We start from the raw sequence: 16,751 nt of genomic DNA on the forward strand, positions 1-16,751 counted from the left end.
TATAACAGGAGCCAGCTGTAATGTTAGTGGTCGCATTGATATGATTTTTGGTTTGCTTGTAGGACGCTGGCACCCACATTCAGTGACCCATAAAATTTGGCACTGCTGTGAATAGTTTAGTCGCAAAGAGAAGATTCACGGGTAAAAAGCCCCAAACTTTGAGATATATAAGTTTCCGTGCATGGCACGGTAAGTGAAGTTAGCAACCCACCAACAATTACATTCCTAACATAATTTGCACGTACTTGCCATAGCGCATCACGTGCCCGTGCAGAACACGCACTCCGAACTCCCGCGCCCCGGCACGGGACCACGCGGAGCATGCGCATTACTCCGGCTCTCGATGCTGCTTCTTCTTCATCCTTGCTGCGCCAACAGTCAGATCGCTTGATAACCTTGGCCAGTTTTTGAGCTTGCTCTTCGCTTTGCTGTGCTGACGGTCAAATTGTTTGACTATCGCGGCCAGTTTCTGATCAATATCCGATCAACCAGGTCTCTGTCAGTGAGCGATGTCCAGCCAAAACGCTCCGTTTGCTTTGCTGCGCTGACGCAGTGACGGTCAAATTGTTTGACAATCGCGGCCAGTTTCTGATCAATATCCGATCAACCATGTCTCCGTCAGTGAGCGATGTCCAGCCATAACGCTCTTTGCTTTGCTGCCTTGACGGTCAAATTGTTTGACAATCGCGGCCAGTTTCTGATCAATATCCGATCAACCATGTCTCTGTCAGTAAGCGATGTCCAGCCAAAATGCGCTCTGCTAAGCTGCGAAACGCACTGGCATCCCGCAATTATTTAGACCCGACAGGAACAAAACCTACTCCGCGGACTCGCCTGCTCGAGCTGAAGTTGGCTCCAGACTACTGAGTACTGTACGCGAGGACTTGGCCGCTCCGGCAGCGGAGCAGAACCTAGCCGAGGCAACTGCAGCCCCATCCCTGGCCTAGGAGACTTTAGTCGGGAGGAGGTTCGCGACGCTTGGAGCACGTATTGTGCGACTGACGCAGCAGCACACCCCTCCAGGGCCCCCGGAGCCGTTTTCGCACCAGCCCATAATCTTCAAGATGGCTCGGAAATTTAGGTCCCTGATGCTGAGCTCTCCTCTCTAAAGCTGACACGAAGTATGCCTGGCGGCTTTGGTCTGTTTCCCCTCATGTCTGGCCCCGGCTTGGCATTTTTTGGAAGGTTCGTAACCATGTAGATAAGGCACCACCATTTGGCCTTAGATCCTCCCCCTTCCGTTCAACAGACCGGCTGATGTGGACTCTCAGCCCAACGGCGACTCTGCAATGATCCTGCTAAGTCTCTTACTCGTCTTCGAGTACAGCGCTTCCGGACTCTCAGCCCATCTACCGACGCAGTGCTGACACACCCTGCACAGTCCACCCTCCAGCAGTTGACGACGCAACCATGGACCTCATCCGCCAGGGCCTGGCGGCCAGTTCCAGCATAACATGCGCTTCGCTGCCGCGCTCCGAACACTTGTCGCCCTGCGCCAGGGCAAGCCACACTCAGGGACTGATCAGTGCTGGCAGCATTGTTCCAGATCCTGTACTTTGAGTGCATTGCCCACTGTGCTAATGGCTAGCCGCATTGGACGGCACTCACATCAAATGCAGTGTAATAGTAATGCAGATAAATCCTGTTTGGGTCAGGTTGTCAGCGCTGCCGGACTCGCATCCCAACTGCCGAAGTGGTGCCGACACAACCAGCGCAGTCCACCCTCCAGCAGTTGACGACGCAACCATGGACCTCATCCGCCAGGGCCTGGCGGACAGCTCCAGCATGGCATGCGCTTCGCCGCAGCACTCCGAACGCTTGTCGCCCTGCGCCAGGGCAAGCCAACCTCAGGGACTGATCATTGCCGGCAGCATTGTTCCAGATCCTGTACTTCGAGCACATCGCCCACTATGCTAATGGGCAGCCGCATTGGACGGCACTCACATAAATTGCAGTGTAATAGTAATGCAGATAAATCCTGTCTGGGTCCGGTTGTCAGCGCGTCTGGACTTGCAGCCCAACTGCCGAAGCGGTGCCGGCACAACCAGCGCAGTCCACCCTTCAGCAGTTGATGACGCAACCATGGACCTCATCCGCCAGGGCCTGGCGGGCAGCTCCAGCACAACATACGCTTCGCTGCAGCGCTCCGAACGCTTGTCACCCCGCACTAGGGCAAGCCATACCCAGTGACTGATCAGTGCCAGCAGCATTGTTCCGTATCCGGTACGTTGAGCGCATTGCCCACTATGCTAATGGGCAGCCGCATTGGACGGCACTCACATCAATTGTAGTGTAATAGTAATGTAGATAAATCCTGTTTGGGTCAGGTTGTCGACGCTTCTGGACTCGCAGCCCAACTGCCGACGCAGTGCCGACACAACCAGCGCAGTCCACCCTTCAGCAGTTGACGACGCGGGCCGCAACTTTGGACGATCTGGCTGGCGTACAGCACTACCTGCAGTCCACCGTGCCTAGCCCGCACAACCGCGCCATGCTCTGGAGCGCCGTGACTCTGGCCTTCCACGGGCTGCTCAGAGTCAACGAGTACACCTTCACGGCACGGGGCGCCGGCCTTGAGTACAGCGATGCGACCATGTACCCAGACCGCGTGGAGCTGCGCCTGCGTGTGACAAAGACGAGCCAATACGGCAGCGGCCAGGACATTAGCGTCAGGAGGACAGGCTCGCCGACATGCCCGCACACGGCAGCCACCAGCTACCTAGCAGCCCGTGGCTCGGCACCTGGCCCGCTCTATCGCTATGATGACGGCACGCCCCTGAAGCCGCATAACATCAACAGGCTACTACAAACAGCCTTGCCTAACAAAGACGTGCGCAGCCACAGCCTCAGACGAGGCACTGCAACGCTGGCAGGCAAAGCTGGCGTGCCTGAGTGCGTGCTGAAGACCGCCGGCAGGTGGCAAAGCTCTGCCTACCTCCGCTATGTCCGCACCCCTGTCGCAGACAGAGCATTGCCAGCGGCATTGTTCTAGTCTCTGCCCGTTATGCTAATGGGTAGCCGCATTGGACGGCCCTAGCAACAGCTGTAGTGTACATATGATATACCTATCATACTATAACTATAGTAACGCTACTATAACTATAGTAATGCCGATAATTCCTGTTTGGGTCATGTTGTATTTTGGGAGAACGGTAGGGATCGTGGGTCAGGCCGGCATTGAGCCAAGTGCGCCTACATGTGCTCACAAGTGCATCCCTACCGTATGCGTGTATTGACACGCCGGGCAATTGTTGCCCCCATTAGCCCTGGCATTGGCCAGTCTAACGCACATTGGTGCTTGCGATACTACGGCATTGGTCCATAGTATTGCATACTGCATGCGGCAATTGTTGCCTGCGATACTACGGCATTGGTCCATAGTATTGCATACTGCATGCGGCAATTGTTGCCTGCGATACTACGGCATTGGTCCATAGTATTGCATACTGCATGCGGCAATTGTTGCCTATGCCCTGATAATACAACGCGTAATAGCTCCCAAACAGGTCGGCTTGTGTGGTTGTTAAATATAAGTTTCCGTGCATGGCACGGTAAGTGAAGTTAGCAACCCACCAACAATTACATTCCTAACATAATTTGCACGTACTTGCCATAGCGCATCACGTGCCCGTGCAGAACACGCACTCCGAACTCCCGCGCCCCGGCACGGGACCACGCGGAGCATGCGCATTACTCCGGCTCTCGATGCTGCTTCTTCTTCATCCTTGCTGCGCCAACAGTCAGATCGCTTGATAACCTTGGCCAGTTTTTGAGCACCACCACCCACCCCATCATCTCTAACCATCATTCTATTCTAAGCCATCCCGGAAGGGAGAACGGTAGGGATCGTGGGTCAGGCCGGCATTGAGCCAAGTGCGCCTACATGTGCTCACAAGTGCATCCCTACCGTATGCGTGTATTGACACGCCGGGCAATTGTTGCCCCCATTAGCCCTGGCATTGGCCAGTCTAACGCACATTGGTGCTTGCGATACTACGGCATTGGTCCATAGTATTGCATACTGCATGCGGCAATTGTTGCCTGCGATACTACGGCATTGGTCCATAGTATTGCATACTGCATGCGGCAATTGTTGCCTGCGATACTACGGCATTGGTCCATAGTATTGCATACTGCATGCGGCAATTGTTGCCTATGCCCTGATAATACAACGCGTAATAGCTCCCAAACAGGTCGGCTTGTGTGGTTGTTAAAGGTTATTATTCAGCTTTCATCAGCCCTGGGCGAGTTCTTTAGAGAAATGTGACTGTTTTACTTGGTGCCCTTGTCTATGTCCAGCTACACAACAAGATGAGGATTGTCTTTGTCAATTTCTGAGCTTCGAACTGGTATAAATGTGAGAAAATGTCGGATTTTGACCATCTGTGCTCACCTTCCAATTTCAATGTACCTCTCTATAACATGAGCCAGCTGGAATGTCTGTGGTCGCATTGGTTTTATTTTTGGTTTGCTTGTAGGGCGCTGGCACCCACATTCAGTGACCCACAAAATTTGGCACTGCTGTGAATAGTTTAGTCGCAAAGTGAAGATTCACGGGTAAAAAGCCCCAAACTTGGAGATAGGTTATTATTCAGCTTTCAGCAGCCATGGGCGAGTTCTTTAGAGATATGTGACTGTTTTTCTTGGTGCCCTTGTCTTTGTCCAGCTACACAACCAGATGAGGATGGTCATTGTCATTTTCTGAGCTGCGAACGGGCATAAAGGTGAGAAAAAATTTCGGATTTTGACCATTTTTGTTCACCTTCCAATTTCAACGTACCTCTCTATAACATGAGTCACCTGTAATGTCAGTGGTCGCATTGGTTTGATTTTTGGTTTGCTTGTAGGGCGCTGCCACCCACATTCAGCGACCCAGAAATTTTGGCACTGCTGTGAATAGTTTAGTCGCAAAGTGAAGATTCACGGGTACCAAGCCCTAAACTTGGAGATTGGTTATAATTCAGCTTTCAGCAGCCCTGGGCGAGTTCTTTAGAGATACGTGACTGTTTTTCTTGGTGCCCTTGTCTATGTCCAGCTACACAACGAGATGAGGATGGTCATTTTCATTTTGTGAGCTGCGAACGGGCAGAAAGGTGAGAAAATGTCGGATTTTGACCATTTGTGCTGACCTTCGAATTTCAATGTACCTCTCTATAACATGAGCCAGCTGTAATGTTAGTGGTCGCATTGATATGATTCTTGGTTTGCTTGTAGGGCGCTGGCACCCACATTCAGTGACCCATAAAATTTGGCACTGCTGTGAATAGTTTAGTCGCAAAGTGAAGATTCACATGTAAAAAGCCCCAAACTTTGAGATAGGTTATTATTCAGCTTTCAGCAGCCCTGGGCGAGTTCTTTAGAGAAATGTGACTGTTTTACTTGGTGCCCTTGTCTATGTCCAGCTACACAACAAGATGAGGATTGTCTTTGTCAATTTCTGAGCTTCGAACAGGCATAAAGGTGAGAAAATGTCGGATTTTGACCAGTTGGTCTCACCTTCCAATTTCAACGTACCTCTCTATAACATGAGCCAGCTGTAATGTTAGTGGTCGCATTGGTTTGATTTTTGGTTTGCTTATAGGGCGCTGACACCCACATTCAGTGACCCAGACATTTTGGCACTCCTGTGAATAGTTTAATCGCAAAGTGAAGATTCACTGGGTACCAAGCCCTAAACTTGGAGGTAGGTCATTATTCAGCTTTCAGCAGCCGTGGGCGAGTTCTTTAGAGATATGTGACTGTTTTTCTTGGTGCCCTTGTCTATGTCCAGCTACACAACCAGATGAGGATGGTCATTGTCATTTTGTGAGCTGCGAACGGGCAGAAAGGTGAGAAAATGTCGGATTTTGACCATTTGTGCTGACCTTTGAATTTCAACGTACCTCTCTATAACATGAGCCACCTGTAATGTCAGTGGTCGCATTGGTTTGATTTTTGGTTTGCTTGTAGGGCGCTGCCACCCACATTCAGCGACCCAGAAATTTTGGCACTGCTATGAATAGTTTAGTCGCAAAGTGAAGATTCACGGGTACCAAGCCCTAAACTTGGAGATAGGTTATTATTCAGCTTTCAGCAGCCCTGGGCGAGTTCTTTAGAGATACGTGACTGTTTTTCTTGGTGCCCTTGTCTATGTCCAGCTACACAACGAGATGAGGATGGTCATTTTCATTTTGTGAGCTGCGAACGGGCAGAAAGGTGAGAAAATGTCGGATTTTGACCATTTGTGCTGACCTTTGAATTTCAACGTACCTCTCTATAACATGAGCGAGCTGTAATGTTAGTGGTCGCATTGATATGATTTTTGGTTTGCTTGTAGGGCGCTGGCATCCACATTCAGTGACCCATAAAATTTGGCACTGCTGTGAATAGTTTAGTCGCAAAGTGAAGACTCACGGGTAAAAAGCCCCAAACTTTGAGATAGGTTATTATTCAGCTTTCATCAGCCCTGGGCGAGTTCTTTAGAGAAATGTGACTGTTTTACTTGGTGCCCTTGTCTATGTCCAGCTACACAACAAGATGAGGATTGTCTTTGTCAATTTCTGAGCTTCGAACAGGCATAAAGGTGAGAAAATGTCGGATTTTGACCAGTTGGTCTCACCTTCCAATTTCAACGTACCTCTCTATAACATGAGCCAGCTTTAATGTCAGTGGTCGCATTGGTTTGATTTTTGGTTTGCTTGTAGGGCGCTGGCAATCACATTCAGTGACCCAGAAATTTTGGCACTGCTGTGAATAGTTTAGTCGCAAAGTGAAGATTCACGGGTACCAAACCCTAAACTTGGAGATTGGTTATAATTCAGCTTTCAGCAGCCCTGGGCGAGTTCTTTAGAGATACGTGACTGTTTTTCTTGGTGCCCTTGTCTATGTCCAGCTAGACAACGAGATGAGGATGGTCATTTTCATTTTGTGAGCTGCGAACGGGCAGAAAGGTGAGAAAATGTCGGATTTTGACAATTTGTGCTCACCTTTGAATTTCAACGTACCTCTCTATAACATGAGCGAGCTGTAATGTTAGTGGTCGCATTGATATGATTTTTGGTTTGCTTGTAGGGCGCTGGCATCCACATTCAGTGACCCATAAAATTTGGCACTGCTGTGAATAGTTTAGTCGCAAAGTGAAGACTCACGGGTAAAAAGCCCCAAACTTTGAGATAGGTTATTATTCAGCTTTCATCAGCCCTGGGCGAGTTCTTTAGAGAAATGTGACTGTTTTACTTGGTGCCCTTGTCTATGTCCAGCTACACAACAAGATGAGGATTGTCTTTGTCAATTTCTGAGCTTCGAACAGGCATAAAGGTGAGAAAATGTCGGATTTTGACCAGTTGGTCTCACCTTCCAATTTCAACGTACCTCTCTATAACATGAGCCAGCTGTAATGTCAGTGGTCGCATTGGTTTGATTTTGGTTTGCTTGTAGGGCGCTGACACCCACATTCAGTGACCCAGAAATTTTGGCACTCCTGTGAATAGTTTAATCGCAAAGTGAAGATTCACGGGTACCAAGCCCTAAACTTGGAGATAGGTTATAATTCAGTGGTCGCATTGGTTTCATTTTTGGTTTGCTTGTAGGGCGCTGGCACCCACATGCAGTGACCCAGAAATTTTGGCACTGCTGTGAATAGTTTAGTCGCAAAGTGAAGATTCACGGGTACCAAGCCCTAAACTTGGAGATTGGTTATAATTCAGCTTACAGCAGCCCTGGGCGAGTTCTTTAGAGATACGTGACTGTTTTTCTTGGTGCCCTTATCTATGTCCAGCTACACAACGAGATGAGGATGGTCATTTTCATTTTGTGAGCTGCGAACGGGCAGAAAGGTGAGAAAATGTCGGATTTTGACCATTTGTGCTGACCTTTGAATTTCAACGTACCTCTCTATAACATGAGCCAGCTGTAATGTTAGTGGTCGCATTGATATGATTTTTGGTTTGCTTGTAGGGCGCTGGCACCCACATTCAGTGACCCAGAAATTTTGGCACTGCTGTAAATAGTTTAGTCGCAAAGTGAAGATTCACGGGTACCAAGCCCTAAACTTGGAGATAGGTTATTATTCAGCTTTCAGCAGCCCTGGGCGAGTTCTTTAGAGAAACGTGACTGTTTTTCTTGGTGCCCTTGTCTATGTCCAGCTACACAACAAGATGAGGATTGTCTTTGTCAATTTCTGAGCTGCGAACAAGCATAAAGGTGAGAAAATGTCGGATTTTGACCATTTGTGCTCACCTTCCAATTTCAACGTACCTCTCTATAACATGAGCCAGCTGTAATGTCAGTGGTCGCATTGGATTGATTTTTGGTTTGCTTGTAGGGCGCTAGCACCCACATTCAGTGACCCAGAAATTTTGGCACTGCTGTGAATAGTTTAGTCGCAAAGTGAAGATTCACGGGTACCAAGCCCTAAACTTGGAGATAAGTTATAATTCAGCTTTCAGCAGCCCTGGGCGAGTTCTTTAGAGATACGTGACTGTTTTTCTTGGTGCGCTTGTCTATGTCCAGCTACACAACCAGATGAGGATGGTCATTTTCATTTTGTGACCTGCGAACGGGCAGAAAAGTGAGAAAATGTCGGATTTTGACCATTTGTGCTCAATTTTGAATTTTAACCTACCTCTCTAGCTGTTATGTTAGTGGTTGCATTGGTTTGATTTTTGGTTTGCTTGTAGGGCGCTGGCACCCACATTCAGTGACCCAGAAAATTTGGCACTGCTGTGAATAGTTTAGTCGCAAAGTGAAGGTTCACGGGTAAAAAGGCCCAAAATTTGAGATAGGCTATTAACTCATTCAGCTATCAGCAGCCCTCGGCGAGTTCTTTAGAGAAACGTGGCTCTTTTTCTGTGGGGTTGCATTTTGTTGTTTTTGCCATGTGATTAAGCAATCACGAGTGAAACGAGGGTTGCCTGCTGCTCCTCGTTGCTGGTCTTGAAGAAGAAAAAAATCACGCCTATTTGCTGCTGCTAGCTGCCAATATTGATGCTGTCCCTGCGTTCGCCGCCTCCAACTGCTGAGGTGTCTCGTGCTGTGGCACTACCACACCTTGGTCCGCCCTGCGTTTATCCGGCATCGTACTCTCGTACTCTGCTCCTGCTGCCGTACTCTCGCGTCGTGGCCTCGTAGGTACGTCTTAAGCAGGATTCAGAGAAGCTTTTTTTGCGATGCGACACTCGATGCGACGCGATCTGCGATGGACGCGTGCGATGCGAACTCGCGAAATACCATTCACAGAAGAAGTCAGCGATGCAACAAAGTCTTGCTGATTTGGGTATGTCACCATGGTATTCGCGCGGTTTGGTACAACTTGTACAAATTTATAGGCGACTCTTGAACCTTTGTACAACTTTGCTGTAGAAAAGGCCAACATCGCACGCCAAATTGCTTGTCGCATCGCAAAATTTGAGCCAAGCTCAACTTCCGCGATGGCCCTGTTGGGGCAGCTGCGTGGGGTCCGCGATGGTTGCGATTTGAGGATTTCCCGGTTTCGCGGCTGTCGCATCGCGTGTCGCATCTTTTAAGCGGGATTCACAGAAGCTTTTTTTGCGATGCGACACGCGATGCGACGCAATCTGCGATGGACACGCGCGATGTGAACTCGCGAAATACCATACACAGAAGAAGTCAGCGATGCGACAAAGTCTTGCTGATTTGGGTACGTCACCATGGTATTCGCGCGGTTTGGTACAACTTGTACAAATTTAAAGGCAACTCTTGAACCTTTGTACAACTTTGCTGTAGAAAAGGTCAAAATCGTACGCCAAATCGCTTGTCGCATCGCATCGCAAAAGTTGAGCCAAGCTCGACTTCTGCGGTGGCCCAGTTGCGGCAGTTGCGTGGGGTGCGAGATGGCTGCGATTTGGCGATTTCCCGGTTTCGCGGCTGTCGCATCGCGTGTCGCATCGCAAAAAAAGCTTCTGTGAATCCCGCTTTACGCTATTTGCGCTTGCCACGTGCTTATGCTTGTGCCTTACCTGGTGGGCTCTCGCGCCTTATTTCCCATATAAGCATGTTGGTGTCTGTCATTGTGGACCGGGCGGCATCCGGGGACTTTGCCTCTTCCATACGTGGTATGTTTTGCTCCGCCACACCGCCTGTTCTATCTTGCATTATCAGTTAGTACTGTACCTTAGCTGAGGCTTAGTACGCGCGCTGGAGTCCTTCCATGCCATGACAGGAACTGCTTCCTAATAATTATAGAGATTAGGCGCCATGAGCCTTGCTTGTAGATAACATTGCAGTAGTAGCGCTGATACCTTTATGCGCATATGGGCGTACTCGTACTCATGATGCGGCCTGAGCTTTCCCCAGTACGGCTGCCCGCCATTGCATGCCAGACACGCCCATTGTTGCGCGCCTAGCCACGCGCGTGGCTTTTGCTTGCTGCTCGGTTGTCAGCGATAACTACGGTTTGCCGTACGCTGCAAACCTACATATTCTGACCATTTGTGCTCGCCTTTCAATTTCAATGTACCTCTCTATAACATGACCCAGCTGTAATGTCAGTGGTCGCATTGGTTTGATTTTTGGTTTGCTTGTAGGGCGCTGGCAACCACATTCAGTGACCCAGAAAATTTGCACGACTGTGAATAGTTTAGTCGCAAAGTGAATAGTTTAGTCGCAAAGTGAATAGCTTAGTCGCAAAGTGAATAGCTTAGTCGCAAAGTGAATAGCTTAGTCGCAAAGTGAATAGTTTAGTCGCAAAGTAAAGATTCACGTCCCAAGCTTGCAGATACTGTAAAACCGGAAAGGCTAACGTTTTAACCCTTTGTGCGCTCAACGAGCGATTTCGCTCGTTTCCAATGCGCGTCACATTTTTGATCGTCACGCTTGACTGGTTTACTGCATCGCGCCGAGACTTCACCACCGCGTAGCTGAGAAGATTTCCGTGGCATAGGTACTACACATGACGTAGGTTGCCACTAAGAATTTTTTCATAGCACGATTTGAAATTGATTTTGCGATATGTCAAAATTAGAATTTTGACTTCTCGCTCCACATAATTATACTGGCATACACAGAGACATAGACAGCAATAGCGACAACACACAAAGTGAAGGATAGTTGGCCGCAGCCAGATGAAGGGTATACCGTTGGGCGCAGCCAGATGTGAACCGGATAACGAGTGAGGTATGGAAGCAAGGACTGAGAACAGAGTGTCTCAGATAGAATAGGCGTGCCAGTGGATAGCAGGAATAGGCCATGATGCAGAACCACTTGGGACCGTCAGATTAATTTTCCTGGACCGAACCCGCCGGGAAAAAACCCTCGCGCCGACGGACGCATTTGTGAGGGAACAAACCGGGTGTATATCCCCAATGGTGATTAGGCATCATGTAGGCATGGCAAACACATCACAGCAAACAGTGATAAGAAGCAATGATAAATTAGCCTCATGAACTCTGCTGCTTGTTGGTAGCTGACAAGACCGTGGGGAAAAGCGATACTGATAGCGATCAAGTGAAGACGACGAAATAGTAGATATTGTAATTATTTGAAAATAATTTGAGGTGCTCTGTTCGTCTGTCACCTACCGTCGTGGAGGCGATTTATTCCCTACAAATCAAAGACTACAATGAAGATTTGTCAGACACTGACGTCCGTCCCATGGCTTAGTCAAATGGTGTAAGAGTATCCGAAATAAGATGGATTGTTTCTGATCGTGTGGAACAAATTTGACAAGACCAGTAGAGCGTGAATGGGTACATCTACACGTACATGTAGAACCATTGATATTGAGTTAGTAGTAGGCTAACTGCTGCAAAGATTTATCTTTCAGGTTTGTGAAAGAAGGAATTTTCCAAACACTGTACTAGAAACCAAAGTTTGCATTGAACGGCGATGCTCATTACTATGCGTCTTTGTCATGTCGTTTAATGTTTCTATGACAACTCCTGTGCTGGACGAGCATTTGTTGTCATTGACTCAATTTCTTTTACTCTCCATAGGCTATTGGACTATATTCCTTACTCGGTCTATTTATAACCAGTATCTATATGAGAATGTGGTGTGTCTCTATGGTTACCGGTGTTCGGCACACCCGGTTCATGTAGCATGTTGCAAATTAAGATGCTCTTGTTTGTTGCTGATAGAAAGATTGCCACTTCCCTAGTTTTGTTTCACCAATATGCTTTTCTTTTGACAACTATAGCCACTTCCCTTTTTAGACCTTATCTGGAAGGCCCATTCTTGCATATTCAAGCAGCAGCCAAGGGAGCTAGCTCTCTTGGTTATGCTGGTAGAAGGACTGGGTCCGACCCACCGTCCGAGGGGATCCATTTCCTGTGGATATGAGATCCCCTAGTTTGAGGGGATTATGAGCCATAATCCCCTCAAACTAGGGGAAATATCCGTAGATCACCTGAAAAGGGTGGTCTATATATAGGATATTGCACGGTTCAGAGGGGATTATTTTTCAAATCCCCAAGGCGAGAAAGATTGCCACTTCCCTAGTTTTGTTTCACCAATATGCTTTTCTTTTGACAACTATAGCCACTTCCCCTTTTTAGACCTTATCTGGAAGGCCCATTTCTGCATATTCAAGCAGCAGTCAAGGGAGCTAGCTCTCTTGGTTAGGCCCCGGTCACACCGAAACAAGCCACTTTGGGCTTGTTATCGCTGGCGCTCAGCTGGCTTGCGTGATCCCTGTGACGCGGTCCCACCAGACCTTGAGTGCAAAGCTTGAATGGCTTGTTTTTCTTACCCGCCAAATTTTGAATATCTCGAAACACACCAATGTTTGCAAGAAACTGGAGAGCAGAACGTTCGCGATCTAAAACTGTACTTGTTCTAGTGTTCAGTTTTGATGAAGAAGCAAAGGAAGCCCGGATTCTGAATTGCGAAGTCGTGCTCCTTTGTTCGGTGTGCATGGACGCGATGGTTCGGGTGGTGTTTCCTGATGTCGAGCTTTCTGCCCCGCCGGTTGCCGTTATTGAACTCAGTTGCAATCCACTCTCTTCTTCGTACCCGGCTTTCTTCATGGATTCGGTCGTGAGTGTGGTGCCTTGTCTTGGCCTCAAACCACAGCTCCAACAATCTACGCAGCAGTCTAGAGGCACAGCGGCAGAAATCCATGGTCGTCGGACAAAATCCAAATCAAACTGAGTACAGTGTAGTTGGGGTAGACAGACTCACGGTCAAAACCAAAGGCACAGGGATAGCACGGTTCCACGGACACAAGAAAGAACATCAATATCAGTTCATCATGTCAACTAGCTACATGGTGTGCTCCGGAGCTCCAAGCGCACTCAGATTATTTTTTGAATTTCGGCTTTCAGCCGCTTGTACAAGCTGTGGCTGAAACAAGCCGGAAAAAAACGGCTGAGAGTCAGCCACGGCTGAAAGTCGCTTGTAAGTTGTAGGACATTTTTCAGCCATTTCCATGGTAATAGTGACGTAAACAAGCGCTTGTTTCGGCTGAACGGCTGAATCGAGCTCGGTGTGACCGCGGCCTTATGCTGGTAGAAGGACTGGGTCGGACCCACTGTCCGAGGGGATCCACAGGATTTCCTGTGGATATGAGATCCCCTCGTTTGAGGGGATTATGAGCCATAATCCCCTCAAACTAGGGGAAATATCCGTAGATCACCTGAAAAGAGTGGTCTATGTATAGGATATTGCACGGTTCCGAGGGGATTATTTTTCAAAGCGCCGCGGGGATTATGAAAAATAATCCTCGCGGACGCCGTGCAATATCCTGTATAGACCACGCTTTTCGGGTGATCAGCAGCGCTGCATGCGGCATGAACCAGTGCACTGTGAACGGAACACCGAACGCGAAGTACCGGTAGTTCTGATAGTCGTTTGTTCGTCGCCTCTCCAGGTTTTGATCCACTTATTGGTTTGACTGAGGCGAATGCGGATTGTCACACACTTTCTCTGGTTTGTCTCCCAAGACGAAGCCTCATGAACTCTGCTGCTTGTTGGTAGCTGACAAGACCGCGGGGAAAAGCGATACTGATAGCGATCAAGTGAAAACGACGAAATAGTAGATATTGTAATTATTTGAAAATAATTTGAGGTGCTCTGTTCGTCTGTCAACTACCGGCGTGGTCTTTGAAAGAAGGAAATTTTCAAACACTGTACTAGAAACCAAAGTTTGCATTGAACGGCGATGCTCATTACTATGCGTCTTTGTCATTTCGTTCAATGTTTCTGTAACAACTCGTGTGCTTGACGAGCATTTGTTGTCATTGACTCAATTTCTTTTACTCTCCATAGGCTATTGGATTATTTTCCTTACTCGGTCTATTTATAACCAGTATATATATATGAGAGTGTGGTGTGTCTCTATGGTTACCGGTGTTCGGCACACCCGGTTCATGTAGCATGTTGCAAATTAAGATGCTTTTGTTTGTTGCTGATAGAAAGATTGCCAATTCCCTAGTTTTTGTTTCACCAATATGCTTTTCTTTTGACAACTATAGCCACTTCCCCTTTTTAGACCTTATCTGGAAGGCCCATTCTTGCATATCCAAGCAGCAGTCAAGGGAGCTAGCTCTCTTGGTTATGCTGGTAGAAGGACTGGGTCCGACCCACCGTCCGAGGGGATCCACAGGATTTCCTGTGGATATGAGATCCCCTCGTTTGAGGGATTATGAGCCATAACCCCCTCAAACTAGGGGAAATATCCGTAGATCACCTGAAAAGGGTGGTCTATGCATGAATCTAGTAGTGTCAGTACATTCGGGGGGGGGGGGGATTACTGCGTGCAGCCTGCACTGCAGGCTGCACCAGCACTGCAGGCTGCAGTGCTGGTCCAGTAAGACCTGAGATAGCATAGCCCATGCTACGTGTGTGCCTACATTTCAAGCTACAGACTACAGTAGCGAAATGCTGCGGAATGCCATGTAGATCTACACTGGTACATGATGTAGGCTTGTAGCACTCTGTACATGTGATGATAGTTGGGCGAACGTGTGCTAGTTCAGACTGGGTTGATGACAGAAAGGGAGAAGGCATACAACCGGTCATCATAGATCTACTCAGCAATCAGCATGAATGTCATGATACGTATGATATCTAATAATAGTAATATTGACTAAGTACAAGGTACATGTAAGTACTAGTAGGCCGAGGCGAAGCCGAGGTAATTTTATTTACGAGGTCTTTTATTTCCTATACTGACCAAGTACGAAGTCAATATTAGATTTATCACGACTAGCCAAAGCCTGTGTTCAATCGCTCAAAATCAGTCAGATATAAGCGGTCAATATAGCCCTAAGGAAGGAAATATGCAGGAATATTTGACTGCTTAGGTATGGCAAAAATCTATGGTAGTCAATTCTAAGGGAGTGATAAAATGAAATAAAAGACCTCGTAAAAGACCGAGGCGAAGCCGAGTCCCCCGAGGTTTTTCATAACTGGTATGTAATTGCAATAAATTCTGAGGCTACTACATTTTAATATACATGTTGACCTTCACTTTCCCTAAAAAGGAGTATTTTATACACAGTATTATTTTATTGGCCCAAAAGCCAATAAATACTGTTTATAAATACTCCTTTATAGGGAAAAGTGCGGTGCTACATGGAAAAGTGCAGTGGTATTTATTGAGTCAAAGCAAATGTATTCGAATTTGATACTCTAGATGGTGTGGTCACTAATGAGTGTAGGTATTTATCAAAGGTCAATACATGTATATGGTATGGCAAAAATCGATGGGAGTCAATACTAAGGGAGTGGTAGATAATAATAATTATTACATGTATAAAGACGGCGATGAGGCCATTACCTCATCACAACGTCCACTTTGGTCTTGAGCTGAATGTTGTTGTGGTGTGTTATCTTGTGTTGTTTATAGTGCCTCCAGTACCCGTATCGAGAGCCTTGGAGTCGGGTAATGGGCATATTGTCACCACAACACAATGCACCATAACAACACAAGATAACACACCACAACAACATTCAGCTCAAGACCAAAGTGGACGTTGTGATGAGGTAATGGCCTCATCGCCGTCTTTGCCGTTGCCTCCCCCAGAACCACCACCTATTACATGTATCCTTCAGTAACGTCTGGCACTAGCCAGTGTCCACACAGCTTTAATCATTCCCGTAGCTATGCAGAAGACGTTGCTTCAGTAACGTCTGGCGCTAGCCAGGGTCCACACAGCTTTAATTTGGTGTTTGTTTGTTTGTGTGTTTGTTTGTGTGTTTGTGTGTTTGTGTCACGCCTGGCGCTACCCCGTATCTGTCCCGTACCGTACCGTACCATCAAACACAGCTGGCCACATACAGCTGGCCGCAATATTCAAATAGGGCTTTCAAACGCAAGATCATAACGTGAAGCAACTTGGAAGAATGAGTATGAATGCGAAGTGTATGGGGGAATGCATGTAGGGCGATAATGCGGGTTCGAATCCCAGGTAATGCCTGAAAAAGGGGAGAATTGAAAAATTTATAACATCCCTTTTCATTTTTTGCCGTCATCAAAGCGGTAGACGGTATCGCATTACCCTCGACCGTACATGTCCCGTACCTGTCCCGTACCCGTCCCGTACCTATCCCGTACCGTACCATCAAAGACGGCTGGCCACAATGCATATTCAAATAGGGCTTTCAAATACAAGATCATAACGTGAAGCAACTTGGGCGGTGTTTACATGAGGCGTTTCAACCCGGGTTGAGTTCGACCCGGGTCAGATTTCAACCCATGTGCATAAAATGAATTGCGCGTTTACATGACGCATTGCGCTTGACCCGGGTTGAAATTTCGCCCCCGGTTGATTTCAACCCTCCCCCCAAGGGGAGGGTTGAAATCAACCCGGGTC

General features: G+C 47.7%; 1 long non-coding RNA gene across 2 annotated transcripts in view; it reads left to right on the forward strand.

The window, feature by feature from the left end:
- The window catches only part of LOC135824731 (uncharacterized), a 79,824-nt gene extending 63,716 nt beyond the window's left edge, over positions 1-16,108 (forward strand). For both annotated transcript variants that reach the window (XR_010554930.1, XR_010554931.1), the window contains 13 exons: positions 4,300-4,357; positions 4,667-4,724; positions 5,036-5,093; positions 5,403-5,460; positions 5,771-5,828; positions 6,138-6,195; positions 6,505-6,562; positions 6,872-6,929; positions 7,239-7,296; positions 7,757-7,814; positions 8,124-8,181; positions 8,491-8,548; positions 15,785-16,108. This is a non-coding gene — a long non-coding RNA (uncharacterized LOC135824731). The remainder of the gene's footprint in view (positions 1-4,299; positions 4,358-4,666; positions 4,725-5,035; positions 5,094-5,402; positions 5,461-5,770; positions 5,829-6,137; positions 6,196-6,504; positions 6,563-6,871; positions 6,930-7,238; positions 7,297-7,756; positions 7,815-8,123; positions 8,182-8,490; positions 8,549-15,784) is intronic.
- The last annotated feature ends 643 nt before the right edge of the window (positions 16,109-16,751 follow it).

Source organism: Sycon ciliatum, chromosome 9, assembly GCF_964019385.1.
Source record: "Sycon ciliatum chromosome 9, ocSycCili1.1, whole genome shotgun sequence".
Lineage (NCBI taxonomy): Eukaryota > Metazoa > Porifera > Calcarea > Leucosolenida > Sycettidae > Sycon > Sycon ciliatum.